Source organism: Megascapheus bottae, chromosome X (genome assembly GCF_031878675.1).
Source record: "Megascapheus bottae isolate mThoBot1 chromosome X, mThoBot2.hap1, whole genome shotgun sequence".
Taxonomy (NCBI): Eukaryota; Metazoa; Chordata; class Mammalia; order Rodentia; family Geomyidae; genus Megascapheus; species Megascapheus bottae.
In genome coordinates, this window is record NC_143547.1 from 84,894,842 (window position 1) to 84,903,982 (window position 9,141).

Genomic DNA, 9,141 nt, shown 5'->3' on the forward strand with positions numbered 1-9,141 from the left:
CAATATAAAGAGATCACATGGGGAGCCAAGGAAATAGAGTGCCATGGAGAGGTCAGGCATGCTCTTTTATAGCAATGTTCTCGTGAGCACTAACTAGAATCCCAAGAGAACTGCATCAGTTCTTTCCAAGAGCAGCAATTTCCGTGACCTAATTACATTCCACTAGGCCTTACATCTTAAAGGTTCTGCATTATCTTTCATCAGCACCAAACTAGGATGCAAGCTCCCAACACATGAACCAGTTGGATGACAAATTACATCCAAAACATAGGACATTCTATGTTGTTATAAATTAGGCTGATTGGATATGCTATCCATTATTCTGTTTCTGCTAAACAAACTACTTAACTTTTTGTTATTTAAAACACTTCACTATTTCTCTCAAGTTTGTGTGTTAAATGGGAAGACTTCTAGTGGTCTTCTCTGGGCCCACAAAAAATAGTTACATTCAGCTCATAGGTCACCTGAGATTGAGTTCTTCCCATTCTATCTGGTAAGTCAGCAACAGTTAGTTGAGACAACTGAGTTTTTGTGAACCTCTCTCTCCATGTGGTCTCTTTCATGAGATCTCATATCCTCTGCATCAGTTATTGTTCCATAACAAACAATCTTAAAACCTAGTGATTTAAAACAGCAGTAATTTTTTCTCATAATCTGTGGGTTAACTGCACATTTTGTTCTAGTGATTTTTCCCAAGAGATGTTGGTGCAGCTTCATTTAGCTGGAGGGTTTGCTGAGTTGGAAAGTGTATGGTAGCCACATTCATATATCTGGCAATAGTACTAAGTATTGCCTGGTTTCTACTTTTGGTTCTACACAAGGCCTTTAATTTTCTGAGAAATTACACCAATTGCCTTATATGGTATAGTCACAGCAATATCCTATAATGGCAGAAGGAGAGCCACAGGTCTCAAAGTGCCTAAGCTTCAGAATACACACATAGTGTTACTTCTGCCAGATTTTATTGTTCAAAGACCATTACAAGACCAACTCAGACTGAAAGGGCAGAGAAACAGACTTCATCTCCTGACAAGAGAAGCTACAAAACATTGTGGCCATTTTTTTGTACCAAAGGCATGAGTTAAGATATTATATTATGAACTTTATTCTACTGGGTTATGATATAGTTATATTGCAGTATATCCAAGTGATTTTTTTCCTTTTAGTGTCCTTTTTCTATTTAGAAGCAGTTATGTTCCAGACTTAGTATTTCATCTTTTTTATTTTGTTTATTACATTGGCAATCTATGGACATATCATGTTGAAAAATGTTTCATAATAAACCAATCCTGTGTGATAGACTTTTGTTTTAAGGTCTCTATATGTACAATACTTCATTTAATTCTCACAATAAACCTTTAAAATGGGTAATAATATCTTGATAGTTTTGTAAATGAAGAAACTGAAGTAAAAAGAGTTTAAGTGATTTGCCAAATATTTTATGGCTACACTTCTATCTGCTACAGTTCTCCTTGTAGGTTTTGTAGGATAATATAGTATACATTCCTCTAATCCTCTCTCCATGCAGTTATCTGTTTGTGTGTGTCTGAATTTCCTTACAGAAATTGGATCAAACTATATGCAACATTCTGAAACTTGCCTTCTCTTCATGAAATATAGGAAGATGATACATCAGAAACTGAATGCCTAACTTTAAAAAAAAAACAGTTGCACTATGTAGCTATACTATATTCTTCTCTTTATTGAACATATAGCATCTTTCCATTTGATTCCTATTGCAAATAATGCTACAATAGACTAAGCTGTTTATAAAGTTTAATTATAAATTTTGTGCAATTTTAAAATAAGTTTCTTAGAATGTACCTTTAGTGTGATAGTGATAAAATACTGTGAACTCTATATTGCCAAATATCCTTCTGAAAAAGGTTTAGAAATAGTATATCAAAGTGTTTATTCCCTGAATATACAGTACTTTACATCATTAAATATTTTAAATTCAATGGACAAAATAGATCACCTATGTTCTAATGCATATTTGTTTCCTTGCTAATATTATTTAATTTTCTCCTATAATTAGTTTTTTGCCTTTTTAATGTGACTATTCTATCATTTTCTCATGGATTTGTGAGAATTCTGATAGATGACAGATAGATAGATAGATAGATAGATAGATAGATAGATAGATAGATAGATAGATGATAGATAGATAGATAGATTTGTGGTATTAGTCCTTTATTTTATACGTTGCAGGTATTTTTTCAATCTATCTCTTGATGCTGTCAGGCCTGGAAGTATATTAGCTAGGTGGCTCCCGTCGGTTATCCTAGCTACTCAGGAGGCTGACTACAGAGGATCACAGTTAGATGCTTGCATAGGAAATCCATGAGATTATATCTCCAATTAATCAGCAATAGCTGGAGCTGAAGAAATAGCTTAGGAAGTAGCGCATCAGATGTGCGGCAAGCAAGCTGAGTGACGGTGAGACCTGTAATCCAGGCCACACAAATCTGTCAGTTTTTTCCATCATGGAGACTGAGATTTGTAGTTAGGAAGACCTTAACATTCCCTTATTTTTAAAAGCCTATATTTTCTTATATTATTTTAATATCTTGAACTATAACTAAAGTTTACTTTTGTTTCTGAATTCTGTTAAGATACTGCCTCCTTTTGTCCTCTACCTCACTGAATTACTGTTCGTTTATATAACTTGTCCATCCTTACCTAACTGAGATAAAGCTTGTCATAAACCAAATTAGTGTTATTATAGATATGATTTTTAAAAGAAAATCCACAAAGAAATTATCATGATAGGCCCTACAAGTTAAATGAAAACCAAATTCTGACCTTTCATCTCTAAAGCTAACTCACTCTCATTGTCTTACTCAAGCCTTCTTACCTGAATACATACTTGTTCCAAATAAATAGCAGGAAATAGAACACATTTTGCTTTCCCTTCCAGCAGGGTTTAACACTGTCTATCCACTGACCCCCACAAAGCTTAAAACCTCTTACCCCTGTCTTGCCACCTGAAAGGGATTTCTTTATTTAGTGAATGTAAGTAAACATAATACCAAATAGCTGTCAGTTTGTTATTCTCCCCTACTTCTTCTGTTTTTCAAATATGAGAGAATAAAAGGAAGGAAGAAAGGCCAGCCAAGCCACATCAGAGACACACAAATTTCATGGCAAAAATCTTCTAAATGGAGGGAAACTTCTAGTTGCATCATTATGTTCAGGTGTTGCTTTAACAATTTATGTTATGAACAGTTTTGATATTTACAGTCATACTATATATTACCAACAGGCTATTGTTTGCTACATCTTTAAAACTTCTCACATTTCAACCTTAGATTCTCTTGAAAACAGAAGTAGAAGAAAAGTTACATTCAGTCTGCAAAATTGTCTCATAAACAATACAAGCATGGTCTATCAAGCATTAGTTTTCAATGTCTTTTTTTTAAAGTAATGTAAAGATATTGCATTAAATGTTGTTCCATCACAGGAAGACTGCCAAAATTATTACTATAATTTCTTTGGAGGAAAGGAGGAGAAATTGTTTCCCTGATGTCTGTGTAAAATTTAAATGAAAATGAATGTGATTTGAGCGTTAGTATTCATGGCTGCTAGTTCTTCTCTGTTAATTTACATTTATATTCTTAATGTCTAGGTTGAGCCTAGGGAAATTTAAAACTCAATTTCATTAATGCTATAACTTCCATAGGAATCTCAATATGCACACAAGTTCTGAGATTGTGGAGTTATTGGATGAGAAAATAGCAGCTAAGCATAATTGTAGAGTGGTTATGATAGTTATGTATGTACTGTCAATTTTGATTTTTAAAATTCCTCTGGGCATAAGTCCAATGTCCAAAAAGTTTTAAAAACAGAGCGAAGATAGTAATGAATTTTAACATCTTTAAAATGGAAGCAGATTTCTGAACTATTGAGTATTCTGATTAAATTTGATTTAAACTAGAACATGTTTCACATATCTAGCAATTACATTGGCATACATGATGTTCATGATTACTGTATAACCTGAAGTTTGCAATTTTAGCCCACTGGAGTTTCGGTTATTTAATTTTCTTTTTTTATATTGCAAACATGATGCACTCCTCACAATTGCCAGACGTCCTATGGATAGGAACAATGAACTGAACAATAATGTTGTTTAAGTCTCCTGAGTCTCAGACAATAAACATGTAATACAAATATTTGCTAAGTTATCATTTTAGAAAGAAAATCCCCTCGACCATTGAATTCCTTGACAGAAATTATCTGTTCTTAATTCTTGCTTTGGTCATTGTGATTAGATTACTTCTAAGATTACTTGCAATGATGTCTTAAAATTATATCCGTTCCAAAGACATTCTACAGTGCTAATACTTGGAACTGTATGCCATAATTACTTTGACTTAAAGATGCATTGTCTTATCACCTTCTTCCAAATTTTGCAGCTTGATACTTCCCTAAAACTTTAAATAACTTCTTAGAATAGTGCTAATGTAAAAACAAGGGGGGGGGGGAGGAGAGAATAGCAAAAAGGAAGGGAAAGTGAGGGAAGAGGTGAGCAACACGAAATGATATTGGACATGGTTTATCAACTTCTCTGCCTCTAGGCCTACTTAGAGCTACACTCAAAGTGGTAGCAATGGTGTTTTTAACCAAGAAACATCCACTTCTTGAGAGAGTGCATAAATGGATGATAAGAAAAGTAAAAAGGGAGGCTGTTTGTGAGATTGGAAAATGTTTTCTAAATGATACACAATGTTGAAGTGAAATGATGCATGTTTTCTTGCAAATGTGGAATCTAGGACAAAAATAAGCACATGAAAATATGTGGGATATGGGATGACAAAGTGTGTAATATAACATAATCAAAATACATTATTTGCTTGTATGGAAATGATTAATTATTCACTTTCTATACCTTTACAAATAAATTAGGAAATGATATCTATCTGATGGTTCCATACTTAGCTGCAAAGATGATGAGAAATTTTTCTGAATCATTCTATAAATCAGTATTTCCTAGGTAAGTGGGCTAAAACAAATTACTGACAAAAATTATGCCATTTCCTTAATTTTTCCTTTTAGTATGAATGTAAATAGACCTGGAAATGTATTTTTAGCAAGCATCTCTGGGAATTCTTATCATCTGGGAAATTTGGGAAGTACTAAAACAGGAGTAGTGATAGGCTCAAAACAGTAGAGAAAACTGACTTGCCAGTAACTGAAATAAAAGTTCACTGACTATTGACAAAATTCAGTTTCTTACATTTGCAGACCTGAAGGCACCATTTTCTTAATAACTTTTTGCTAGAGTCCCCTCTTGAATCTGTAAGGCTTCTGGCAATTCCTTACCATATATTTTCATTAGGAGTTCACAGATGGAGATGCTGGCTTTCTTCTAGACAAGCAGCAGTATCTCTCTAATATTTCATTTTGTAAAGTGTTCACCTGTTTATACCAGGCTCTCCCAGGACAGTCTTCCTTTTAATTGATTAAATATCAGCCAATTAGTAATTTAATTGTAGGAGTGATAAGATCAGCTATCTTTAAGGGTTTTATATTTTAGAATTATCTATTGCCAAAATAAATACATATTTTTGTGTTAATACTACTGAAACATGTTCCAGAAATACAAGATGATAAAATACTGAGAGGAAACATTGCTTTGAACTTTTACTAACAATGCCGAAGTGACTGATGCAATAATGGTGAAAGAAGCATTCAGAGAGAGTGACCCTCTTTAAAAGTTGAAATGGCCAAGAAATAAGCTGTAGATATAGTCAATATATTATAAACCTTAAGGAAAATTACATTTGAAAACTTGAGACAAAATAAAGGTTAAGATCTAAAGGATAAATAGTCTAAAATGGTATTATGAAAAAACATAAAGGTGGGGAAAATTAGTGAAGAAAGACTCCTCAGAGGAAATAATTTCTATGCTGAAATTGGATGGATCATATAATCAGACAGGTGCAGAATTAGAGGGAAGGTGGAGGATTGAGAGTGATAAACAAGGAAAAGTATTTTGTTTTCAAAAGATAAAAGTATTAGCCAGGTGCAGTGGCTCAAGCCTATAATCCTAGCTCCTAACTACTCAGGAGGCTGAGATCTGAGGATCACAGTTCAAAGCCAGCCCAGTCACTAAAGTTAGTTAGAATCTTATCTCCAATTAACCACTAGAAAACTGGGAGTGGCTCTGTGGCTCAAGGGGTAGGTTGGTAGCCCTGAGCTGAAGAGCTCAGGGACAACACCCAGGCCCAGGAATAGGGTAGTAGCCTTGAGCTGAAGAGCTCAGGGAGAGTGTCCAGGCCCAGTTCAAGCCCCATGACCCACAGAAAAGATAAATTATTAAACAACAAAGAATGGCTCCAGGAGCAGAATTTTGAGAAACACCAACCTTTTGAACTAAGTATTATAAGTGATAGGAAGTGAAGACCAAAATAGTGTATTGGGAAGGGGGGAAAACCAAGAGGGGGTTGGGGGGAGGGTAATGGGGACCAAGACATGTGGAAGGGTATCAATGTATGTGAATTAATCCACCTTTTATCTGGCAAATATCATGTAACCCTTTTATTAAATACAATAAAAATATTTTAAAAAAGAGTAAGAAATCATATAAGAATGGGAAAATGACCCACAGTCTTTGACTAATGTGTCAAATAAATTGGATTTGTCAACAAAGAACAATAATGAAAATACTTGTAGTGTAATAAAAACCCTGGCTATAGATTATGTTATTTAGTTTAACAACAGGAGACAAAGAAGATACAAAAGCAAAATACTTCCCTAGATGCTAGGGAAGGCAGTAGCAGGTAGAAATAGATCTTGACCTTGGTCTTAGAAACTTAAGTCTGCTTTAGCCTCTTCAAGAAGTGGTGCTGGCAGAACTGGTAAGCACCTGCAGAAAACTAAAGTTGGATCCTTCTTTATCACGATATACCTGGATCAAAGATCTGGAGGTAAAAGCAAATACACTGAAAACTTTACAAAGAAGGAATAGGAGATACACTAGGTCTCCTTGGTACAGGTCGAAAGTTTCTTAATAAGGACCAAGAAACACAACAATTCAGAGAAAGGCTGGATAAGTGGGATTGCATTAAACTGCAGAGCCTCTATATGGCAAAGAACATAGCTAGCAAATTAACTAGAAAGCCTACAGAGTGGGAGAAGATCTTCACTAACCATACAACAAAGGCTTCATATTAAAATATATCAAAAGCTCAAAAACTTGAATCACTCCAAAACTAATCTCCAAAGAAACAACCATCCCATTAAAAGATGGGCCAAAGACTTAAAGAGCGTCTTCTCTGAAGAAGAAATAAGAATGGCCTATGGACACATGCAGAAATGCTCGACATCTCTGGCCATAAAAGAAATGCAAATCAAAACCACTCTAAGATTCCACCTTACTCCAGTGAGAATGGCCATGATCAAGAAATCTAATAACAACAGAGGGGATGTGCCAGGAGCGAACACTACTACACTGTTGGTGGGAGTACAAACTCCTTCAACCACAATGGGAAGCAGTATGGCAGTTCCTCAAAAGACTAAACATAAAATTCCCCTATGACCCAGCAATTCCACTACTTGGCATTTACCCAATCGTCCAGAAACAAGGATATAGTAAATTCAGTAGCACAACGATGTTCATTGAAGCACTATTTACCATAGCAAAGATATGGAACCAACCCAGATGCCCCTCAGTTGATAAATGGATCAAGAAGATGTGGTATTTATACACAATGGAATTCTATGCTGCTGTCAGAATTACATCATTGTCCCATTTGTAAGGAAATGGAAAGACCTAGAAAAAATCATATTAAGTGAAGTAAGCCAGACTCAAAGGAACATAAGCTCAATGGTTTCCCTCATTTGTCATAATCAGTAGAAACCTTGGGCTCTCCTATCAGAGATTTACAATAGAACAAAACCTAGATACATAAGGCCATAAAGAATAACACTAAATGAAAGGACCTCCAGGATATAGAAAGAAAAGCCATATAACGAGTGATTGTTGTCCTTAATGTACTATGTTATCTCTCATCTCTTTTGCTGTCCCTTGGTTATCTCATATTGTTACAATATTTCACCTGTTATATGATATATTGTATATATGTGTATTTGGTTATTTGAAGTAGGATAGGGAAGGGAGGAAAACAAGATGAGGGGCGGGGAGAGGGGAGGGAATTGGGGACCCAGACATGAGAAAGGGTATCAATGTATGTGAAGTAATGCACCTTCTATCTGGTGAATATAATGTAACCCTTCTATTAATTAGAATTAAAAATATACGAAAAAAAGAAAATAAAAAGAAACAAGTCTGCTTTACCCTGGCATCCAGGTATAAATTGTATAATATATTCCAGAAAAAAAGAATCTACACACCGATCTGACATTAAAAAATGTAATAGTGATAAACTGCTGAGAGTATTGGTAGATATTAGTAATGAAATTGGTGGGAGAATGGCAATATATCTTGAAGCACAAGATTTTAGCAAGAAAGGAAAAAAATAGATATTTCAAAAGTGGTAAAGAAGAGCTAGAAATGTGCTGCTTTCCAGGAAAATTATTCTCCTTTCCCACACCCAAAGCATAAGTTAAGTAGGGGAACTTCTTCATGGAAGTACTTAGAGAGCACAGATGATTAACTCAGGGAGATGGAAAGCGACTGATGAAGAAAATGGGAAGGTTGGCTATCATGAAATACAGTCATAATGAAAAACAACATGAGACGAAGACACTGGTAAAATGGAGAGGAAAATTTTACCCCATTTAAACAATAGAGCATTGAAAGCTTGAGGAAAGTTAGAAAGAAATTAACTTTGTATTTCTAAATAGCATGCTGATCTTTTGTGTTTCAGAATTGAGGAAAACGAATGAGGTAAAAAGATAAGGGAGTCTGAAGTTCTGAATGCTTGAGTTTGGAGCCTTTTCCCTACCTTTCTTAGAGTATGATTCATGAAACTTAATGAATCAAAACATCATGGTTCTGACATCATTCCTGTTCATGACTATTTCAAGTACATGGATACAACTGATAATGTAGGTACAAGGTCAGTATAATAATTATTCAAAAGAATAGCAAAGATATGCTTGTAATACTTTATGAAAAATCTTTTGAATGCATGGATGCATAATCAGACACAACAAATTCAAATATCCTTGAAC